Raw genomic sequence first — 24,628 nt, 5'->3', positions numbered from 1 at the left:
GAATGAGTGAGGAAAGAACAGTAAAACAAATTTATGAGGCGAATGTAAAAAAATCCATCTGAAATAGGTACCAATATAAATTCCTTATTTGAAAATGGTGTACACCTGATATGGAAATTTCGTATTTGAAAATGGTGTAAAACCGATACAACTATTCCTTAATAGAAAATGGTGTAGCAGCGATTAGTCAATAGAAAATTTTGTGTCACGGATACGAGTACGTAAAATCCTAATTCATAAAGTCCGAAACGGATATAAATATTTTAAAAAATGTTTGAATCAGTTGACGGACGTTAAACTGCTAAATTGTGGGATGACATGTCGCTCACTCCTTTCAACAGCGTCATATAGAAAAAAAACTAGATTTTTTAGGAGATAAGGAATAATAAAATGTATTCAAAATAAATATCAAGCCACTTATTGAACTTTTTCTGTGCAACAGTTTTTCTGTGCTTTTTAGGTAAAACCTAAAGGTTTTTTCTCCATTTTAAAAATATTTAGTAAATTGAAAAAAAAAAATTAATACTACCTTTTCTTCAAAATGCAAAAACAACACTTTCTGCCCTGTAGCGGGTAAATATTAAGTTAAAAATATGCCGCTTTTGCTGGGATATAGTACATTTTCTGTTCATTCCGAAAACATGCACAACTGAAAAAAGACGATTTTTGAAATATGACGTTGTTGAAAGGAGTGAGCGATGTATGCGATTATACAAAACGCATTAATATATATTTTTTTAATTAATTTTTGTGGTTTTTTATTTTTTACAAAAATACGTCAATTTCATACTATTTCTGTGAGCCTAAGCGGCTCATTATTAGAAATATAATTATTAATAAGTAGTTATCAAATTGTGGTAGAGTGGGTTCGAACCGAGAAAATCTGACTCAAGAGGCCACGACACTCACCACGGGACCACGACCTGACACATATTTAAGTCAGTGATAAATGTATACTATTAATGAGATTTGTGATAATGATGAGGAGTACTTGATAAGTCAACCAACAGCAACTCCCCCAACTTCACAATTTCTTTCTATCGTCAATACACGATGAAATTTCTCGCTACCATGATGTTAATTTCCACACATGAAAGGAAAACTATCAACTGAATGCATTTCCACATTCATTTTCGAGTTAATTTACGGATTCTAAGAAGAAACCAACATGGAATGACTGGCCGCTTGCCAACTACATGAAAGGTGGCACGTCCATGTCTGGATCCCTTTCCATTTAATACTTTAATCTTACTTATGCTTATAAATTGGATGTTTTGACAATGCAAAAATGAGTTTGTAATCCATTAAAAAGATTTCAGTGGCAGTTGGATTTTGTTTTTTAATAACTTTTACTAAAAAAATCTTTAAATTTGAAGAATCTATATAAACAAAAATGAAAAATGTGCGTTTGTTCAAAATCTTAAATTTCCTAAATTTATCAACCGATTGCTTTGAAATTTTGACAAAACGCTGTAATCGAATTTGCATATGTTTTTAGACAAGAAACTTAGTTTTTAGACCAAAATATGTTTTTAGACATAAATATGTTTTTAGACAAAAAACTTTTGTTTATATCTAAAAAGATATAAACATGCGCGAACCGGCGACAACGTTTTTTGTTGTTGGTGAAGAACAGATAAAATGACCGCAATGGCAGATCCATCTGTTAAATTTAACAGCAACATGCGCAATAATAAACATTGTTTATGATGGATAGCATGCTTATTGATAGCTGCTAAAATATTATATACTTAAGAGCGTGGTGAAATTAAACGTGTTAGAAATGCGTGTTTTCTCTTTTATTTCTTTTCAATTTTACCAAACTGAGTCACAGCATGCGTGGCTGGGTACAAATAGTAAAAAAATAAAAATCAAAGGTGGTCAATATAAATCCATGATACATTTTCCTTGTTTCAAATACATGCCACCTCTTGTACCGATATTATGCCGGAAAGGTGAAGAGTGTCTTTAACAGAAATATCCAAAGATATATCGACTAATCTTTCTACTAAATTCAAATGAAAAATTCTATCTAGGATGTTAAAAACTCCGTAAAATACATTATATACACTAAAAAATGGCTGGAAGAGTTTGAGGCTTCAGAAATATGACATCCGTTTAAAAGATAATCTATAATAATTCTACCAATTTCCATAGTTAGAACATTGGACTGATCTATATCTTGATTGTAAGCAACACGAATGCAAGGCTGTAGAATGAAATAAAACCAATAAATAATATAAGTACCTATGTTATGTTTTACTGTCTACTTTTCTAGTGAGATAATTGTATTTTTATGTCACGGTATATAAATATTTTCCTAGCCTGCTCGTCAAATTCATGATCTGTTTAGGTGCTTTAAATTGAAATAGTGAGTAATAATGCATTGCTCCCGTATTGCTCGATGATGCAGTCGATAGGGTTCTGCAGTGTGCTATGTGGGTCACTAAAAATAGGTGCGAATATTTTGGTCCAATACCACGAGTGTTCGTTGTTCGTCCCATAGTCGCTGTCGGGCGGAGAGGATTGGGAAATATTTCATTATTATGACGATTCCTGACTCTGAGAACATACAGTTATATACATTTCTAATACTCCGACGTTTGGAGACCATAGTCTTGGATTTGGACTCGTCATAATCCGTGAGAAAACGAAGATGATGATTGTGAATCGATCCTAAATTAATAAACCAGACATTGCTACCACCTCTATGAAGGCACACTATTATCAACACACGACCTTGAAGCTAGCATGGTTCTGGCTAGAAATTTGGCTTTCCATCCTTTCTGCCTACCCGCACGGAAACGGAGTGATGATAGTAGTAATAACTGTGATATTATTTTTTGACATCTCAACATAGATGAAGAAGAATATGGAAGTCGGGACATTTACGAGGCTTACGACCGTCATAGGCTGGTTTAAGTGATCACTTTACACACGTGTAACATTCACCAATTCTACCCAAGATTGACAACCACACTACTCAAATTATTGGAAGTTCTATATATCTAACTAACTAACTAACCATCACGCCGCTTCCCCGCAGGGGTAGGCAGAGAGAATAGAGCGCCACACCACTCTGTCCTTGCAAACATTCTTCGCCTGTTCTTCTTCTTCTTCATTCTTCTCTATATATATTATCCAAATTCGAAACATTGTGCTTGAATCACTAGAATTTCACTAGAGACATCTATTGGTGAGATGAAAGAAGCTTTTTGTTGAGCAGAAACTATTTCATTTGTATGTGAGGTCCGAATCATGAATTACAAATAATATGAATAATTACTTTTATAATTGGAGATACTACAGATTTGTGAACAAGTATTTGGACATACTCAATATGTTGTAAATAACTATGATAATAGATTAAAACGATTGGAAAACTTGTGGGTGATCTCAAATATCTCAATGGTACTCATATCAGATAGTAACTCTTAAATTAGTTTAAAGAAAATAATTGCTTCGAGCTCCCAGACCTTGTATATGCATGTATTTCTGAATCCGTTAATAGTATTGTCGGAAGAGTTGTAGGAAAGCTTTCTCAATAAACTCCAGATAATATCCTGTGACATCCGCTCCACTGGACCATACCAATGCGATGTAAAGAACAATTCTGAGAATTTTGTGAATGTCGGTACAAAAATACACGATGCGTTTATAAATTTAGAAGGATCTCATTATTTATGGTATGGGTAGGTACTATGCATAACCTTGCTTATGATCTTACTACTCTAACGATAAATATGTATATAAACTTTCAAAAGCCTGAGTATTAAATAGAAGTGTGATTAGTTTTGAGAAATTGTCTTTTACTGATGTCACATAATTTTTAGAATTGATTACCTATTTAGTAAACGTATCACACACAGACTGTACGATACAGTACGTAATATATGTAGCTAAGTTAGTTATATTGGAATAAGAGACATCTCACTTGATATGAAAACATATATCGTACTTTTTATATGAAAGAAGATTCAATTTAATTATATTTATTTAATTTATTTAAAAAAATCATATTTACAAACAATATATTCAAGGCGTGTAGGTACATTAAAAAGTACGGAAGAAGACTTAAAGATGTAGAAGAATCCCGCTTCGGAAGACTCCTTCAGACACATGGAACAGATCATTATCCAATGTGATATTGTTCAACGTAGCAGTAGCTCTTCCTACAGGCATAACCATCGGCAGGTTGGTCCTGTATATAGGAATGTGAAAGATTCTATGCCGACACTGTCTTAGGTAACTATCGGGAACATACAGTCCGATGCCATGCTCCGGATAGTTTCAGGATTATCGACCATACCGCGCAATAATCAATAAAAATGCGTAATCAAATACACATTCCTTCTAGTCTCTAAACTAAAAGATGGAAGTCTGAGCATCCCAGGCTTCTAGTCTCTAAACTAAAAGATGGAAGTCTGGCTTACGAATTGGCATTTGGCTGCTTTAGCGATCACTTTATACACTTGCGTAATGTTCCTCATTCTGCCCATTATTGAGCATCCATACTGCATAAATTTTTTAAACTTGTATACATATATGCAATGGCCGCGGTTACTTTCCACATGCTGGTAGTATTATCGATAGATTTGGAAGTACGGCTGATTGTGGAGCCACCAATTGAGGAATTTGAGAAATATTTATTTGGCTAGCTCCGTTTGAATATAAGTATGTATGTGAATTATCCAGTGTCTTATATAATTAATAATAATAATACTTATAGTTATATTACATACTGTAAAGGTCACGTTTTTTGTAAGTAGTTGAGTACCAGCAATTGATTATAGTTATAAAGATGTTAGGAATGAAAATGATACGATGCACCAGTGAGGCGTCTCTCCAGGGCTAAGGGCTCGGGTTGGCTCGGGATTTGAGATGACATTTTTGTGCGTCGGCGTTTATTTTTGAGGTAATGACCCGTGAGCTGTTTGTTCCATGCGCCATGTGCCGTGTTTTCTGTCCCGAAATAGCCTCCCTTGAATGAAACAAAGAGACGGAGCGAGATGCGTCAGATGTGTCACCACAAATGACTATACTTATGTACTATAAAATAATGTAGCCCGTAGACATCGTGTTGCGTCCGCTAACTCAAGTATCTAGTATGAGTCATAAAACACCTTACTAGAACGCACTTATTCTTATAATATTAATTACAAACAGACAATCAAAATAAACAATGAAAAAAACAAAGCAGCACACTTTATTTGCGTAATTTTCTTATCGAGTTATTTTTTCCACCGGAGATTTGCACTTTGCATTCATTCATTCAACCCCTTTCAACTCAAATTCAGTCGTTAACAAATAAAATTAATCCTTTTTCAACTTAAACTTTTGGAGATCAAATTTAACCTTTTTAAATTCTAATAAACTTAATCCTTTTGCGAAATTTAATTTACGGATATTTTAAATTTTACAGTTTGGTAAATGTATATTTTTATTATTATCGCGATTGGCTGTTTTATTATTATTTTTATGAAATAAAAAAAAAAGTTTTTTTTTACTGTATTTGTCCTTAAGAGATTCGTACAAATTAGAGGTATCTAAGTGAACAAGATAGTATGAGTACGGGTATGCAGTCCCGAGCGCTATAACCATTACTGCTATTATTTTTCCCTATCTACTGATCCTTTCTCGTGGGTACATAATGTCCTATATCTTAAATTCCTTCACGTACGTCATCTGTATCCCCTTAGATATATCCCACTCCTCTCTTTGATCTGGAGCGCAGGACTGATTAAATTGCCTTCGTGTAATTAACGATCAGAACATCGTGAAGAGGGAGAGAAGATAACACTATAAGGAAAAGAAAGCCAGAGAATCTCCGATAGTTTATGAGGGGAGAGAAATACGAACTAATACTCTTACGTATTACAAGGCCAAGTGGAAGGTAAACGCAGCATGGGAAGAAGACGTGTATCCTGGCTTAACAACTTGAGAACGTGGTTCCACTGTAGCACTAATTCGTTGTTTGGAGCGGCTGCAGACAAAGTAAAACTTGGCATGATCGTTGCCAATTTTCAACGAAGAGTGTCACAATAAAAAAATATTTTTCATTATTTTTTGACATCTCAACATAGATGAAGAAGAATACGAAATTCTGGGCATTTACAGGACTTACGACCGTCTAAGGCTTGGTTAAGTGACCACTTTACATACGTGTAACATTCGCTAATTTTACCCATGATTGACAACCACACTATTCGAATTTTCGAAACTTTTAGATATATCGATCAAACTTGTAACTCAGTGTGCGCGAGTTCACCATAGCCACCGTGGTGGGATGAGGAAAGCTTTTATTAAGTAGAGACCCTTTCCGTTTGTATGTGAGATCGGAATCCTGGATTGTATTCACACACTCGAGAAACGCTTGAAAATATTATTTAAAACTAATTTTAGCTTATAATTTGACCAGTTAATTTGTTTACAACATTTTGAATGTGTCAAAATACTCGTTCGCATATCTGGATTAACTCCTACTTGGAGATAATCCAGATGTGTGAATTTGGACATACGCAAAATGTTGTAAAAAAAGTATATTTGTTCAGCAGAGTTTTAACATCATGTTTCTAAACTGTTATGTTGGGTTTTATTTGGCCGAGGCTCTTTGTCTTATAAAGTATATAAAGAATGAGTTGGTTATTATTATTATTATTGCTTTGAGGTTCTCATTGGATAAGGACCTACCTCCATATTAGTGGGTATACGATATTGGATCCAGAGTCACGTATTTACCTTCCGCGAACGCACCTTGAATCCAAACATTATCCAAAGAAGTAGGCATCTACTTTTAAAAATAAAACTTCGCTATAGGAATACTAATCGCTCACTCCTTTCAACAACGTCGTATTTAAAAAAAACTTGATTTTTCAGGAGATCGTTTTCAAAGTTTAAAAATATAATAAAATGTATTCAAAATAAATATCAAGCCACTTATTGAACTTTTTACTGTGCAACAGATCTTTTTAGGTAAAACCTGAATGTTTTTTCTCCATTTGAAAACTATTTAGTAAGTATATTTAAAAAAAATAACTAAACAATACATTTTCTTCAAAATGCAAAAAAAAAACAGTTTCTGCCCTGTAGCGGGTAAATATAAAGTTAAAAATATAGCGCTTTTGCTGGGATATAGTACATTTTCTGGGCATCCCGAAAACACGCACAACTGGAAATTGTCGATTTTCGATATATGACGTTATTGAAAGGAGTGAGCGTAATGATAAATCGACAAGTGGCTAGTAGGTTCATCACGTTACTGATCATTAAAGAGAAACGTAGTAAAAATCTTTTTTGTCTGACAGTATGGAGCCGAGGCAAATATCGTAAGCACATTGTTTACATACATGCAGCGTGGGCTGCAGGGGGCCCAGAGGGGCTCGCACGAGCCCCGTGTTAAATTTGACTTGGGCGGCGAGCCCCTTGTTAAATTAAGAGAAAATAATATTCTCTGATTAAATCAGTACATAAATGCAATTTCAGTGGTTGGTTTAAACGTATTATGACACATAAAAATTACTAGCCTATCTTGGAACAGTTCACTCTTGAAATCTGAGGTAGGTTAGTACATTTACAGCCAATATTAAATATTTCATTTTTTCAATTAAATAATTTACAACCATAAAAAAATCATATCCATATTTTGTCGTTTGATGTGCATATTAAGTATTTTTTATTATTTTTTATTTTATGTATTTTGGGTGGTAAAAACAAAATTATACACCTCCCCCCATTCCCTTCCCCCTCATCCCGCGAGCCAATTGTTGAAAAATTGGCACCCCACCCCTGTATACATACACAATTACGAAATTTACGAAAATGGCGCTATTTAAATTATCCAAAATTATTAAAATTACAGACCTATTCCTCAGCCGTCTGTACTTTTGAAATATATTTTATATAGGTACATTGAAGTATTTTCGCTGCTAATAAGTTAGTCAATAAATAAATTATGAAAATTATAATGAAATGTGTGTCATCTGATAGGTGATGTAAAGCCCAGATTTTCATTTTATTGCCGCATAAAAAGGTGTTTCGTCTTTGTTCAGATCTAATATATGATAATCTTTTATATCGGACATAGAAATACAAGATCCAAAACACAGAAACACGTCAAACAAAATCTTACACATACCTCTTGATTATTATGTAATAAAGATGTACAACCCGCTTCCATTATCCATAAAGTCATTAAATAACGAAACTAAATATAAAATAGCTATTCATAAATGGATAACGGAGGTGAATAGATCTGAAATAGATCGCACCATTCGGCCACGTCGTATTTCATTGTATGTCATAATCATTTTTTGTCATATAAATTTATAAATAAGTATTGTAAAATGTGCCCTCGGTACGGGAAAACCCAGAGAGGAACATTAATGTAATTTGTAATTTTGTGTATGAGAACAAATAAATAAAATAAAAATGACTACTCACCAAATATGAAATTGAATCCTTTGATTGCAGTTTCCACGCAGTAAAGAGGTACCAACGTCTGCTGCTCTAACCGCAAATATCACCGACCAATTTGGGTTTTTATTTTATTTTTACCTGACGTAGTTATTATTTACGTTGTATTTATCAAAGGGAATGAAAAAACTAATGACATTACATCATTCTATCACAAAGAACTATTCCACTTTACATGCTTACTTACACAAAACCTTTAAATTAATTTCTTATCTCGATCTAATTGGCTGGGAGTTGAATGCATTCCGAATGCCGAACATTACGCGCCGAAGTTGTGATCGTATTTTGAAATTTCAGAGAAAATGGTTCTTGCCATCTCGAAGATGTTAGATGTTTCTCAAAGTTGTGAAATTATAAAATACTACGGCCGATTGATAAGTATGGTACCGGTTTATTTATTACTAATATTCGTATTTTTATTATGTATTTTTATTTTACTCGTATTTCTTACCATTTTTTCTCTTCTAGTTTTTATTAATGATTTGTTTCTACCACATGTTTTAAACTAAAAGAAACCATAAACAGTGATAAATGTATTACTTTGTATTCAATATTTAAGTATTTCGGGTCAATACAGGCTAGGCCTAGTGAGCCAAAATGCAAAAGGAAATTAAGTGTCCCTTCTGTAATTTATAGTGTAAAATACATGCAGTGATATTCAAATATACGAATCGAAGCGTCCTTGTCGCTGAGTAATATTTAAGTAATCAGCAAACGCGTGACTCTGTGACTCAGAAATCTAGTTACGGCTTATGCAACACCGCTAATCACGGTCCTACTTAAGCTTCAACTTTATAAGTTTTAAAGCCTTTTCCTACTTGTGGGTGGATAAACTCTCTGTTTTTTTTTTATGGGTATTGCATTTATTATTTACCTTGCTTATTGTGCACAGAGTTTATAGATTATTAAGTGGACTTTTGTTTCTTCTGACTAAATATATATGTTTTTATTTTAATCTGTGTTGGGAACAGGAAGGATAATCTAATGTGGGCCAATCAGGAACGTCTCAGCATTTGCTCATTGCTGGGAGAAAACCACGTTGCACTCCTCAGGAGAAGGCGGACTATTGACTGTCATCAGCAGACCTTCCGTTCCACTAGAAGAGGGTTCGGCATTTTGTGTCCTAGCTTGACTCTTTATGTTTAAAGCTACTATAATTTCATGCAATTCATGAGTGAAAATTTGAGGTAAAAACACTCGCTAAAGGAAAAAAAGGAACTGTGTGCTTGGTAGATATGAATCCCTCGTGTAAATTCAGGATTCCAAACCATGAAGTAGTCGGCAGAAAACCCCTGTTTGGCCATCTTGGATGGTATTTGTGGGAGTTTATGGTATCTGTCTCGAGAGCTAAGTTTGTGAGATTCTTTCGAACCGGAGAGGAGAGCATTTGAAAGAATCTCTCGGACGCAATAGTGTTCCAGTTTGCTTGGGAATATTTTTTCGCAGTTTGAGAGAGTTTGCCTCGCGCTGACAGCCGTTTTGCGAGCACTTTCCGCTTCGTTCGTTCCCTCATGTTCTCCCATTCCCTCTTCCCCCCTATCTCCGCAATTCTCGACTACTCGACTACTCAACTCGACTCAGTTTTCGTCCGCCAACAGCAGCGTGAGGTCGCCTGCGCTCGCCGGTCGCGTGCCACGAACAAACGTAGAAAGTGCGCGCGACGCACCGACGAAAATAGAAGGAATCGCGAACTTCTGACCGCTGAAGCACCGAAAACCGATCAAATAATAAATCTCCCAAATAAACCGTCTAGGTATATCATAAAAATTAAACAATTGCTTACTTTTAAAAAATAGTGCATTATTGAGTTTTGAGGGTTTTGGTTTTCAAATTTAAAACCCGTTTGCGTTCGTTCGGACGTTCGAAAAAAAGCGTTATTTGAGAGTTAGTTCAAACAATAAAAAAAATCGCCGCTCGATGTTTTGGATACAAGTCACAAGCGAGTGTAAGTATTTTTATTTTTTGATGTATGTTGTTTTATTTGTATAAGTAAACCTGTTTGAATAATGATCGCAAGGTGAAAGAAACAGTGGGTAAGTGTTGTTGTCATTGAAAATTTATTTACATAAAAATAAAATGATTATATATTTTTTTTACATTCAAGCACTTCCATCGAGTGTTCACATCCTGTATCCTATAAAACAAGTCAGACATGTACACGTATTCACACAATTCCTGTTAATATATGACCTTGTAACGAAAGGTTCATGCAAAAATAAAGAGATCGGGCCGATTCTCACCCCTGTATACTTTGCTCATCCAGTTGCAACCATAATTTTTCTAATAAATTGCCGTCGCTCTATATCCCATGTGCGTAAAATCAATCTTAAAGCAGCCCGGTTCGTTACGCTCAGCGAATTTTTCAACTACAAGAGAAATATGGATAAACTTCATTATTTCTGAACTTTTTGTATGCTTCGGTTTTTTGTTGTTTGTTTTTTTAAATGAATAACCCGCTAGTCTCTGTTTTAAAGGCTTGTCTACAGCTAGGATAGTAAAAATATGGAGATAGATATGAAAAACAAATCGCAAACACCCAGACCAATTGAAAATAACTATTTCTTTAAATAAATAGTTTTTGGTGTCAAATACACCAGGAGCTAGAAATACCGTAACATGCAACCTTTGTATGCTGATTAGGGTGATTAGTAGCGTTGAGGGATCAAATCCGAAACCCAGATCGATTAACAAGTTCTTTTGAAGAATATTTTACATTTTTGAATTCGATCGTTCATCACTGCGCGTACTGTACTTCAACATATATCGAAGACGGTATAATTTGTTCCAGCTGCATTTATTTTTACATTTAAATGTTATTTACGCCCACTCGTCATCACAAATATGGTCACGAGTGTATGTAAACAAATATATGAATCGGAAGAAATGCACCTGGTGCAAAGTAGCCCCCTTTGGCTTTGGTGCAAATTAGCCCCATGTTGCGCTGCACAGATTGAATGCAGCCGGATGAAGAAGTGCGAACCTTTATGGAGTGAAGACCTTAACGTTTCCATTTTTGTTTATACGCTTATCTGATTTGAATGTTAATTATTTTATATTATAATAAAATATACCTTCTCGTGCATTGGGTATAGAAGCGGGAAAAGAGAAAAATTGCAATGGCCAGGGTATTCGGGGTTGTATACCTGTACTATACGAGTACAGCACATAATACTTGTGTAAATGAATTCTCATTCTTCTTCTTTTTCTAACCCCTATCCGCACCCAATGGTGCATAGAGCACTTCATTGCATTGACGCAGTGTTATCTTGATCGTTACTTACATGAAGGCAAGGTCTTCTGCGCTTCATGGACCAGTTCAGGGTAATATTAAATAAATATTAGAGTGTAAAATCACTAATATTTTTTCACCCCCCCTGAGAATCGAACCCGGACCTCCAGCACGGTAGTTTAATACGTCATTACACCATTACACCATTACACCACGGAGGCGGACAAAATGAATAGTGTCTAAAAAAAACTCCGATAGTATTAAAATAATTATGTTTAACGATTTTGTGGTTTTTGTGACAGTAGTTTTTCCGTAAAACCGCTGAAATAAATTTTAAAAATTCAGTCGCTATAGGTTTTGTGATATATTTTTTTTACATTTTTGTCCGCCTCCGTAGTGTAATGGTCAGTACGCTTGGCTACCGTTCTGGAGGTCCCGGATTCGATTCCCAAGGGGGGTAAAATAAATATAATTGATTTTTTCACTGTTATATTTATTCAATATTACCATGGACTAGTACCTGAAGCGGAGGGCTGATCACCCTTCCTTCATGTGTAAACGATCAAGATAACACTGCGTTTATATGACACAGTGCCCTATGCACCATTGGGGTGCGGATAAGGGTTTTATTATTATCATTATAGGTTTTGTGATATAATAGTGAAAAAACAGCTGAAAGTTATTTTGAAAAAATAACAATTTATGGTGATGTTATGAACATCACAAGCAACCTTTGAAGGCGCCATTTTCACAGACCTTCCGGAAAATAACACCAACATTTTGTTTAGCCGATTTGCATGTTATTTAGGGTGACTTATAGGGGTGAAGAAATCGAGTCACTGCTCAAAATGTCTTGGAAAATCAATAACTCTACCTTTTAAGTCGAGCTGGCATTATAAGGGGATCTATGTACCTGCTAATAAAAAAAATTTGCTTAGTTTTGGATCACTCGTGGATTTTGATATGAAACAAAAAAAAAACTCTTCAAGATGGATTATTATTTCTGTAAATATAAATTATCGCTTTTGATTTCATATTATTTTGTACATTATTAATTAAAATTTTAAAATTATTAAATAAAGGATTAAGAGTTTGTGGAATCGGCCTCAAAATCTGTAAAAGGATTGTCAATCCGGGATTATACTGTCAGTGAGAAACTCGTTTATACGAACCTTGAATATCCGGATTATTTATTATCTGGATCGATCAAAATAAAACATAAAATTTATGAATCTTCTGATTTGTGCGAAGCAAATTGCCTCTACCATTGTACGAGGCGCATAACATTTTGTTCGTTGCTTTATGCGTTCCTCTCAACAACACCCTGGTTTCAGAGGCAAATAGACATCCAGGTTTTAGTGTAACTCAGGACCAAGTTACATGTCTTTAAAGTACCTACATATTGGCAATTTCAAAAAGAACAGCTGCCTTAACGCCGAAATAAAAAATAGTTTCTATTTGTAAATCAAGAATAATAAAAATGACTAATACCGAATGTACTTAACTTCTTCTTCTGTGCGTGTCATGTCAGGTCCCCCTGACGTCGACTATCGCTCGAGAGTAATAGTCCTTGTCTTGGGCAGCTCTAAACAGTGCCTCGACGGTCCTGATCCCCGTCCAATCTCGTATATTCCGGAGCCAGGAGATCTGTCGTCTGCCCACAACTCGTCGACCCTCTATTTTGCCTTTATGATTAGGTACTTAACTGTCCTTCATAATCAAGAATAGTGTTTCTTATCCAGACTGCCAATATCCTCGATAAGTCCTCATAATCGAGGTTTCACTGTTATTGGAGACGAATAGCACCAAATAAGATTTCTCTTATCTCTCCTACAGTAATATAATATTTTGTGGCTATATTTACCTTGTTTTCACTACTGGCATTTACAAGTTAATTTAAGTTCCTTGCCATTTCGCTATTCATTTTTAGTTAGTAGAGCGAGTCCGATACAAAGTTTCCCTTAGTTTCTCCCCACCGCACCCACAGGATATTAGTTTGACCCGAATGTTCTTACCTACCTAAACATTAAGGTATTTTATGGCGTTCGTTAAAAAAGTAGCTTTCTGTAATTTTGTCCAAATATATGAAAATCATATATTTTTCGTGCCTTATATTCATAGATTATGAATTATTTTGAACCAATCCTTCAAACCGATAGTTTAAAACGTGATAAAATGGGGTAAAATTATAAAGTTTAAAAAAAAAATGTTTATTGTCTATGATTACGCACAACCGTAAGAAGTAAATGAAAAATAAAAAAAAGTATATTCCTGTAATCAGGTGTAAAAATATATATAAACGTGTTTAAAAACATATTAGGTTTTCACAAAAAAAACGGTTTTGTGAAATGTATGGTATTTTTTTTGTCCCAAAGTCTTCATCATTTGCGAATTTTGCTTTCAAAAAACAGTATTTTAATAAGTTGGCGACATATTGCAGCATCACTCGTTCACGCAGTGCGCGTCACCCGTCGTATGCAGATCGCAGGACTCCTCGAGAGATGCTTTTAAGACGTCACACCCGATCTCACAATGTACTTCTCGAAGTATTTGCGCCATTTGAAATGTAGACATTTATATTTGAAGCACTAACTTCTAACAAAGTTACGTTTTTAATGTAGACAGTTTAATCCTTTGTATCGGTTTTATTTTTTATGGATATTTATAAGAATACAGTGGATTGTATTATATAATATAGTTTACTTGCTAATAAAAGAAACTCGAAAAATTTCCATCTATTAAAAAAAACAGTTTGAAAGACGCCGCGTACAGTTTTTCATTTCAAGTTTGTATAGGGTCCGCCATCTAAAGTTTTTTTTTTCAACTAGTGCTTATTTCGTGAATGGTAACACTTAGCTCATGTCTGATTTGACAGATAATTAGTTTTATCCTTCCGCTGAGCGAATATGGTTGTGTATACGCTTGAACAACGCTGGGAAATATTGCGACATTACTTTGAAAATCATGGTAATGTTGCAGAATGTGTGCGAAAATTGCGTACGGTTTTTGGAAGAAGAGAAGCACCGTCAGCTCCGTATGTTCGTTATCTTGTGAAAAAAGTGAAAGAAACTGGCATCCTCATCGATAAACCAAAGCGTGAAAAGCCAAAAACAGTGCGTACACCCGAGAATATCGATGTTGTGGCAGAAAGTGTGCGTGAAGCGCCATCAACATCAATTCACCGTCGTTCTCAACAATTGAACATTTCGGAGACATCATTGAGACGAATTTTGCATAAAGACCTTGGTATGACGCCATACAAAGTCCAATTGGTTCAGGAGTTGAAGCCAACTGACCATCCAATGCGTTTTCGCTTCGCTGAGTGGGCCTGCGATCGACTTACAGAAGATGCCGATTTTGCCAAAAAAATCATCTTTTCGGATGAAGCTCATTTTGATCTTGGCGGGTATGTAAACAAGCAAAATTGTCGTATTTGGGGCACAGAAAACCCGCACGCATACATTGAAAAGCCGGTACACCCAAAACGAGTCACTGTTTGGTGCGGATTTTGGTCCAGAGGCATAATTGGGCCATTTTTCTTTGAAAATGAGCAAGGAGTGGCCGTTACAGTCAATGGCGATCGTTATCGGGCCATGTTGAACGGATTTTTGTTCACAAAAATTGAAGAGGAGGATATTGGCAACATTTGGTTTCAACAGGACGGCGCTACGTGCCACACAGCCGAAGCTACACTCGATGTTTTGCGCCCTGTTTTTGAAAAAAAAAAGTTATTTGGCGGACCCTTTACATCGCAGTGAGATTAGCTCACTTTTGACACAAGCTCGGTTTAAAATTTCAATGGCTGCCAAAGGTTTAGTAATTTTTCATTTCAGATATTCAATTATAGCGTACAGATCCCCTATGTATTATGCAAATGTGTTTTATATACCGTCCTCCATACTCCATGCGCAGGAACAATCTTCAATATTTACACGCTGTAATCTTAATTTAAAACTGGTTTAAGCCACCGCAGAATATACTGGATGATTTATTTATGTTGGAAGGAAGTTCCTCTTATCGTATCCTTCGATCTCCATCTAACGGCGAATCGAACCTGTATTCTAGTTGAACAAGCTAATCTCCGTAACCCCCCGCTACACCGCACAGGTAGGCAGGAAATGAGAGAGATGTTCTTTAAATTCGCGGATTGGGATCTATCCCATATCTTTCCAGAGAGTGGGAAGATTTTTTCTTTCTCGTTTCTTCTTCATTTTATTTACAATGTAATTCTCATTTTTAGTGTTATTTTTATGTATAATGTGATTTTCATTTTTAATGTAATTTTCATTCTTAATGTAATTTTAATTTACTCTGTAATTTTCATTTACAGTGTAATTTTCGAGCTTTTTTTTCCAAAACAAGAACAATATACATATGTTACCTAGACAATATAAAAAAGGAAACTAGAGGGGAAAGAAATAACACGAAGTATTAAATTACAAGTCAAAGTGGAAGGTAAACTCAGGATAGGAAGAAGACGTTCCTGACTTACCGACTTGAGAGAGTGGTTCCACTTTAGCGTTATGTCGCTGTTTAGAGCGGCTGCAGAAAAAGTAAAAATCGCCACGATGATTACCATCCTTCAGTGTGGAGTGGCACTATAATAAGAAGAAATAAATACTTGTAATAGGTAGGTAATAGGTATTATCATGTAGTGATGGTACAGGGACACGTCATGGATAGCGGTCAACTCTCGACCGCAACTGCTAGTGCTGGCTTCTAGCAGTAACGCCAACCGGCCAACCACCGGCTCCGACCTGACCTTGAGTTGCCACTCTTGCTCGTGTGAGGCACTAACGTGTGTTTTGTAGTCTCATCACATCACATTCGCACACTCGTGGTCGGCTCTGCCGAGAACCGACTTATCGAATAAACTGTGAACACATTCATTCGTATACACCGACGTATTGGGATTCAGGAATCACATTTGTGGTCAGAGGTTCACAATACTAAAAAGTTATAAATACTTAAAAAAAAAGATTACCCCTCGTTCGATGTATTCTTACTTTCTTTTGTGGTCTCAATCTTGTAGATTGGTTAGCAGCAACAAATGACCCCTCCTTCGCCATTCCGCTCTATCATGCACCACCATCTTCAGCTTCTCGTGCGTTGAATATCCCAAATCCTCGTACAAGTCGCGAAGATATTCGCGATGTGGGCGTCCTCTGGCGTTTGTTCCCTCATTCTTACCACATCCAGTTAAAATTGGTATATTTTCTAGTACCTCAATCACCGATGTTCGGACCCATATGTCTAAAGCAAACGAAATCGCCGTCGTAACATAACGAGATATCTGTACCTACTTTTTCAATATTTCATAAATTGTCCCTGCTTTATTGCTTTTCTTTTGGTCGATTCGAGACTTACGTCAATTAACGCATGACAAGACCTTTATTTTATAAGCACTTACGTTAACTGTTAAAATAAAGATTATTTTGAGCAGCCAAAGTTTTGAACGGAGGCAAAAAGGATTGCTCGAATTCTCATTTTATAAATGTACAAATTTGCTGTAATTTTGTTCCCTCCAGTATCTTGTTATTTAAAGTAAAGTTGTTTATTTAGGTATTTTATCAACCGCAAATATTTATATTTCTGGAAAAGCTTATCTAGAATTAGAATAATATCAACTGATGTGGTAACGCTAAACGAAAGAGATAAGCCAGTAGAAATATTTTCACACATTTTTTACACAGACATTTACTTTGTCAAAGTTTGATTGTGTTCTGCGCCGTTCAGAGTATTCTACGGTTATACCACATTTCAAAGGCCTCGATTGTGTTCATCACGGAGATGAGCTGTGTTCAAGCTCAAAACATCACAGCAATACGAATTATACATAACACTCGAGGACTCAAAGTAGAATCTTTAGTGACAGACGACATAAGATCTTGTTTAGTTTTAGGAAGGCACCCTATGAGATATACTGGCAGTAGTTAATTGTGACTTTGCGGCATGCATATTACGGTGTGCATATTTTAGCGATGTTCTTGTGGTTCGTCGTGAGAGTTGGAGGAGAGATGTGTTTTTACGATTTTTTTTACTGTTGGCTTATTGTCCACGTGTTTTATATAACCTCGGGAATTTACAAGAAGTAGCTGTGTAGCTTACACACGGGCGAATGTTTTCACGAATGCATATGGCGCAGGATCCGTTTCATTCCTATCTTTTGGTATTGTCTATTTTAGTATTTCCTTTTAGCCATACCTTTTACGGCGTTCCGTTCATCTTCGGTTTTTTGGTCGCAGATCAAAGTGGGGAAATCAGTCTCTGTCATATGTCATGCTGCCGTGTGTTTTTGTTATTTTTTACACTTAATCATGGTGGCGCAAAGTGAAGAGGACCTTTATGTAATATCGCCAGATTGACTATTCTCACTATATCCACGGTTGCCAGGTTGCAATTCTGAAAATACTGGTTGGTCAGCATTCGTGTGTACCAACTATCAGGTTTAGTAAGTAGAAATGAGAATATCACTGAAATACAAACATATCCAAAAAAGTAACCAAGTTACTCGCTCCAGTTTAGTGGCTAACTATATGCTGTGTATACTGATATACTATGTAAATTATATTATTCACATGATTTAGCATTTAATCACTTGCCGCGATGTTTTGTGTACTGGGTACTGAGTGTTACAAATACGCAAACAGTTTCATCCGCGCCGATGGTGTACCGTAATTATACGAGACGAGCACAATAGCGAAGCATGTTTATCGAGGCAAGGTTATGATGAGTACGAGCCCAAATGTGTCGCCTATATGTCAACTTGTCAACATGACTACCGCGGGACAGGACGGCGTAGAACATCTAGTTTGGTAGGTGAAGTGATGATCGTGTAATCTGCGCACCAGCCGAACGGAATCCAACTCGAAATTATTTCTCTATAATCTCTTCAATGTTATAAGTTTTATGGCACATTTTCTTGAACCGGAATTGGCCCTATTACCTTCACTTCATAATGAACGGGTCTTTCTTTGGATTCTGAGAAAATGTGCCTCGTTTATAATGGCTGGGAATCATGTTATAAATGTGAATAGAGCTCTGGCATTCTCAAGGATATTATTTGTTCCATTTTATCTCCATACTCACACTAAATGGAATATTAAATACAAACAATCAATCGTAGCTTGTGAACATGCATAATTTTTTACGTTTTAAAGCGTTAATTATTTTAATGAACAAACTTTTGCATAACAAATCATTTACTTTAACCACATAATAATAATAAAAGGTACCTACGTAATATTCGTATATTATTGATTAATAAAAACAAATTGGGCCAAAGCTAATCCCCTGCCTAGCGTACTTATCAAAGTTATTTAATACAAACTGTCAAACTCACGTTTCTCGGGTGAATGGCAGCATGGAGAAAGCGCTTTTTTAAATTTTCTACAGGTTGTTTTTTTGGAAATTTCGTCAAATATGTGTATAATGGATGGGCTACAGAACGTCAGTATTTTTTTAATCATAATTTTAAATGAGGATCTTAGTAATTGTTACGTATGGACTTTTCGTTACAGGCTCAAACTTTTGACAGGGATGCTGACTTCCGTCTATATCCTTAGGGGTCTGGAACATATCAATCAACTCTCACGAAACATTTTGTTTCGTAGAATTTTTTCAATATTCGCACAACTCTAATTTCATATAAGCTTCTGTAACGAATATCGATTTTTTTGTTGGTTGAACTAAATACTATGTAGAATTACTTGCGAATGATGTAACACCTAATTGGAAGAGTGTTTTGTTGTTGTTGCTACGAATAACTGTTTCTATAGATCCTATATAAATTATTTTTAAAGCTCTTTGTTAAAATGAAAAGGCCATTAACGATCCACGTTTTCAATTGCAGATATTAATCTTATTATAATTAAGGCATTACACAATATTTATAAAAAACACGCGTAACCCAAATAAATCTTACAATACTCGTGCGAATCACTTAGTGTAACAGTACTCGGCGATTAGACGTATAGTATTGGAACCTGCCTTATTATTATAATATTAACGGGCACTTCGTGTAAAACGTTTGGAAATATAATATATAGTTTTTTTATAGATATTAATAAATTATTATTAATTACATATTCGGAAATAACGTTACGTTGGTGTTTCGTTATTGTTAACGTTATGCTACAGCTTTATCAATAATCAGGGATGCCAACCAGAGTTTGGTGTCAAATCGACCATCAGGATCTAGAAATACGCAACCACATTTATGGACTAAGCGTTGAGTGATCAAATCCAAAAACCGATTCAATTAACTCGATCCAATCATTGCTTTATTTAATGATTAAATGGTTCATGACTTGTTACTTTGATATTTGAGTAACAATAGGGTAATAATATACAGTACAGTCATAATTAGAGTTATGACTGCTGTGCTACCGAAGTTTAGTTGGAGGGAAGTTCGAACGCACCTTCTACCAGATTCGAAGGTCTATATTTACGGTAGTACGAACTTAATGGGAAAGGTATTGCGTGTCAAATAAAAATCCATTTAACAAAATGAACGGAATGGTGTATATACTAGTCAGCAGGTTTATTTAGTTGATGGAATTATCAAAAACAAACAGTTACGCGATGCGAACGTGCGTGGGATGCAAGAAAGTCGTTCTGTCAATAATAATATTGGAGAATGGACCGCGTGTATTTATAGTTTTCTAACTTCGTCGCTCCTAGACAGAAAAGTTAATGTAAGCGGAGAAAGTGGTGCTGCCATAACCGGGAGATAAGTTTATTACAATTATTATGTGATCGGAGGTTGGTGATCGGCCGGTTTTCATGTAAGACGTACCACATATGGATGTCTTCACTAAATCTACTTTACAATTTCCTTTAGAAAAACGTCGCTCTAGATTTATGGCATACCTACTTGTATCTGCTCTTCTCGAAAGATACTAAAACTCTACAACTAATTGATCACTCCAAATTAGTACCTACTGTGAAAGTTCCAGCCATATTCCTGGCCTTTAAAAAATCTGCTGAATTTTACACTCACTTCGGCTAATTGAGGCTGCGGTGTCTAGATAGGCGAATAGAAAAGTAGTATGTTCATACTTATATGTTTAATTTTGTTACTTTATATTCTTTACTTACAAATGATATAGGTACTTAAACATTAAAAAAAACTAGATTACCTGAAATGGAAATTCAACAGTGTGCCTACTATTATTAAAAAGCTATATTATTAATAAATATCTTCAAAATTCTCCATATTATAAATATCAATATTTTTTTGTTTTTGAGGTTGTTTGATTCTTCGTGCATTTTATAAACCTAAAAACGTTAATATATTGTTCGTAAATAAAGAGTAAGTATATGGTAAAAGAAATATGTACGATTACATATCGCTTACTCCTTTCAAGAACGTCATAAATCGAAATTCGTCAATTTTCAGTTGTGCATGTTTTCGGAATGCCCAGAAAACGTACTATATCCCAGCAAAAGAGGCATATTTTTAACTTAATATTTACCCGCTACAGGGCAGAAAGTGTTGTTTTTGCATTTAGAAGAAAAGGTATTGTTTTTTTATTTTTTTTTTTAAAACTGAATATTTTTTAAATGGAGAAAAAACCTTTACCTAAAAGGTTTTACCTAAAAAGATCTGTTGCACAGTAAAAAAACTCAATAAGTGGCTTGATATTTATTTTTAATACATTGTATTATATTTTTAAACTTTAAAAACGTTCTCCTGAAAAATCAAGTTTTTTGATTTATGACGTTCTTGAAAGGAGTGAGCGATATATTATACTGCATTGCGATGCCCTTTAAAACTGGATGGTCTGTGACATTAATGACATACATTGTAGACATCTGTTTTTCGGGTAAATTAAGCTGAGTCGTGGATGGTTCATATTATCGTTTTAGGGCATGCAAAATAATAGGCATTAATTAGCTGAATTAAAAAAATGGAATTTGGTGGAAATTTCACGACAATAGGGACCAACCTTAATATAGTCAAACCGAGGAACCTTAAATTTCAATATAATACCTACTATGGTAAAGAACAAAAGACTTCTCGAAATTGAAAGCCCAAAATCGTTGTCCAATATCCAAAGAGTTCACAGCAATAATACGACCTCTCTGTATCTTGTATCTGATCTCGTCACGAATCGGGAGCCCCTCTGGCAGTTCGTTGTCTTCGTCTTTCCAGCTATCTATGTCCCTCTCTCTAAGGTCATTCGGTGCGTGGAGTCGAGAAATCAAACAAAAATAGGCACGGAGTACAGAAGGACCACACCTTATCACCGATTCTTGGAGCGAAGGGGAAATAGGTCGAACGTTAAGGACAGGGATGGCGAACCTGTGGCACGCGAGACGATTTTGCATGGCATGCGAATGAAGAGAAAAAAATTAAAGTGATCATACATTTTTACAAGTTTAGACATACAGATGAGTAGTATGTAAGTACTACTGCCTATATATTCTATTAAAAGCTATCAGGAATGAACTCGATATATTTTTTTGGCATCTAGCATCCAGCAACAAAAATCTCAATACTAATGAATTTTTTAGGGTTCTACATTTTTTTACTAAGTCTATTTTATTTTTCCATTAATAACTACTTAATTTTTTTTCTCGGTGTATTAATGCATTCTTTGTATTAAAAATCTAAAGTTACACAAATATTTTAGCATTTTTATTTCAATGGTATGTGGCACGCAACATATTACGATATTGAAAAAATTGGGACTCAGGGTCTAAAAGGTTCGCCATCCCTGGTTTAGGAGTTTTGTGTTTAGAGGTGGGACGCAGAGAGCACGCCTCTTGTCATCAATCTTGGCATCCAACACCTCCCTCCACACGAACCAATTTGTAATATAGGTTAATATTCTGATAGCTGCGTTAATTTTTTAATTACTAGTGTTGGATTGTTACGATTAATTATGTTTTACAGTAAGATCCCCCCATTCGTTTTTATCTCTATTCGTACAATTCGTTATCCGTCCATCTTATAAAATAACGTGATGAATCCTACAGAGCTTGTTGGGATAAAGCCATTATAACGTATGCAGGAGTAATTAAGTGATAAGCTCCAGGGACTCATAAACATTAACAGCGCATAATTTACACAAAATAATATGAGTATGGGTATGGGGCAACCCCGAGGGCCTTAGTCAATTTCGCTATTCTCCTTTTCCTACCATTTCTTCGCCATTTGCAGTGATATCCATATTGATTATCGCATATTGCAGTGATATCCATCATTGTCATCGTCTATATTGCATCATTTGTATGTCACTCCTATATCCAAGGATTTACCTTTCGGAAAAGTGTAACCAGTGATGTAGTGAAGTGATGTGACTGAATTAAGAACTTCCAATCATCAGTCTTGCTGTAGCGTTAAACACTGATTGCAGTCGAGTAATTGTTCAGTAGATCCGTATACCATATACTGTATATGGTACTGTTACAATAATTGACTCTAGATAATACAGATGCATTTATCAATTGACCGATAGCGTCAACTGGTAGATTAAAAAAAACTCTTGTTTTTCTTTTGCTTGTAAACAAATATCCTTGTTGTTTCTTGTGACTTGAGTCTCAAGAGAGAATATACCTGAATCTAAGGACACGCACGTAGGTACGCATAGCGGTGTTCTACCGTACTTCCATCAATCAAATATTCTTAAATCTTTATTCATCTAGATGTTTGATACGGATCTACTGTTGAGAATTAAAAATAGATCATCGTTCGCTGTTAACGTTACTTTATAGCGTGAGTTGCAAAATGGCACGAATCCAACTTTAATTCGGCGCTGATAACAGACGAATAGTGAGAGATGAGATGAGAGTTCTGGGTTCAATTATCGAGTATAATTATATCAAATAACCAGGTATTACAACTTTTCTAATTGAATTTCTTAAGTGTGGACGTTGGTGGACTGTGTTAAAGAAAATGATTCGTCAAAATGCGGTGTCATGAATTTTTAACTTTGAAGAAGTCTTTGTATTTTCATCTCACAGTGTGTGAACTAACGCTTCTTACTTGAACCCAATGCCGAATAGGGCACTGCGTTAGATCAACACAGTTGTACATTGATCTTAAATTACACAAAGGAAAGTGATCAGTCCTGCGCCTTAGATCCACGAAAACATAAAATAAACATTTTATTTTTATTTTAAGAAAAGTACCCACAGGGTAAAATGTTTTCGTGTTACGGGGTATTGATCTTACTACCTTTTATTTTAAATAAAAAATTGCTCGTAGCAGAATGTGATGTGAGTAAAAAAGAATTGATATTAGAATTGATGATCTGATATATTTAAGATTATAATTTATGTAAAATTTTGACCATTTAAAAAAAACGGGCTTTCGGAATGAAATGGAGACCAGCAAATAACAGTAGGTAACCACTAAATAAGATTTTTAACCTTTTAAGTGTTTATTTATTCGTGATATAACAGTATTTAACAATATACATACATATAAGTATATAAGAATTGAAAAGGAATACTTAAATATATGAAACTGTAATATTCATATTGGTTTACTGATTGTCCCACGATGAAAGTACATTTCTGTTGGCAAGCCTGCGGTTTGACATTTCCCGCGTATATAATTTTTTGATTGGGCTTTTACCATTTATTTCTACAACGACCCCAACAATTTTAATCGACGTATTTTAAAAAGACATGTACATATATTAGTCTGATTCTGCTAATCTTCCTTTAGATATCCGATAAATGAAATATAAGAAATGTGTATCAAATAACTGTTCCCGTACCTAATTTATTATATTTCATGGGCGGTGGGCGATCGGAGGAAATAATGTTTTCTTTATTTATTATTTTTATTCGATCACTTACAAGCTAATCACGCTAATCAGTACACAAATTAATTTCTATCTCCTGATACATGTAGATTTGTCAATTAGATATCAATTTGGCATAATTCATCAATTTGACGTAAGCTAAAATGTA

The 24,628-nt window shown here is 35.1% G+C and overlaps 1 protein-coding gene across 1 annotated transcript in view; it reads left to right on the top strand.

Moving 5' to 3' along the window:
* The first annotated feature begins 10,051 nt into the window (after positions 1–10,051).
* Spec2 (CDC42 small effector protein Spec2) overlaps positions 10,052–24,628 on the top strand; it is a 28,721-nt gene continuing 14,144 nt past the window's right edge. The window contains exon 1 of the mRNA XM_088263560.1: positions 10,052–10,417. The gene's annotated coding sequence lies outside the window, so the exon portion shown is untranslated. The remainder of the gene's footprint in view (positions 10,418–24,628) is intronic.

The sequence above is a fragment of the Brachycentrus maculatus genome, unplaced genomic scaffold (assembly GCF_059751285.1).
Source record: "Brachycentrus maculatus isolate JH-2025_06_01 unplaced genomic scaffold, ASM5975128v1 h1tg000201l, whole genome shotgun sequence".
NCBI classification, from domain to species: domain Eukaryota; kingdom Metazoa; phylum Arthropoda; class Insecta; order Trichoptera; family Brachycentridae; genus Brachycentrus; species Brachycentrus maculatus.
This window is presented reverse-complemented; position numbering and strand designations above follow the sequence as displayed.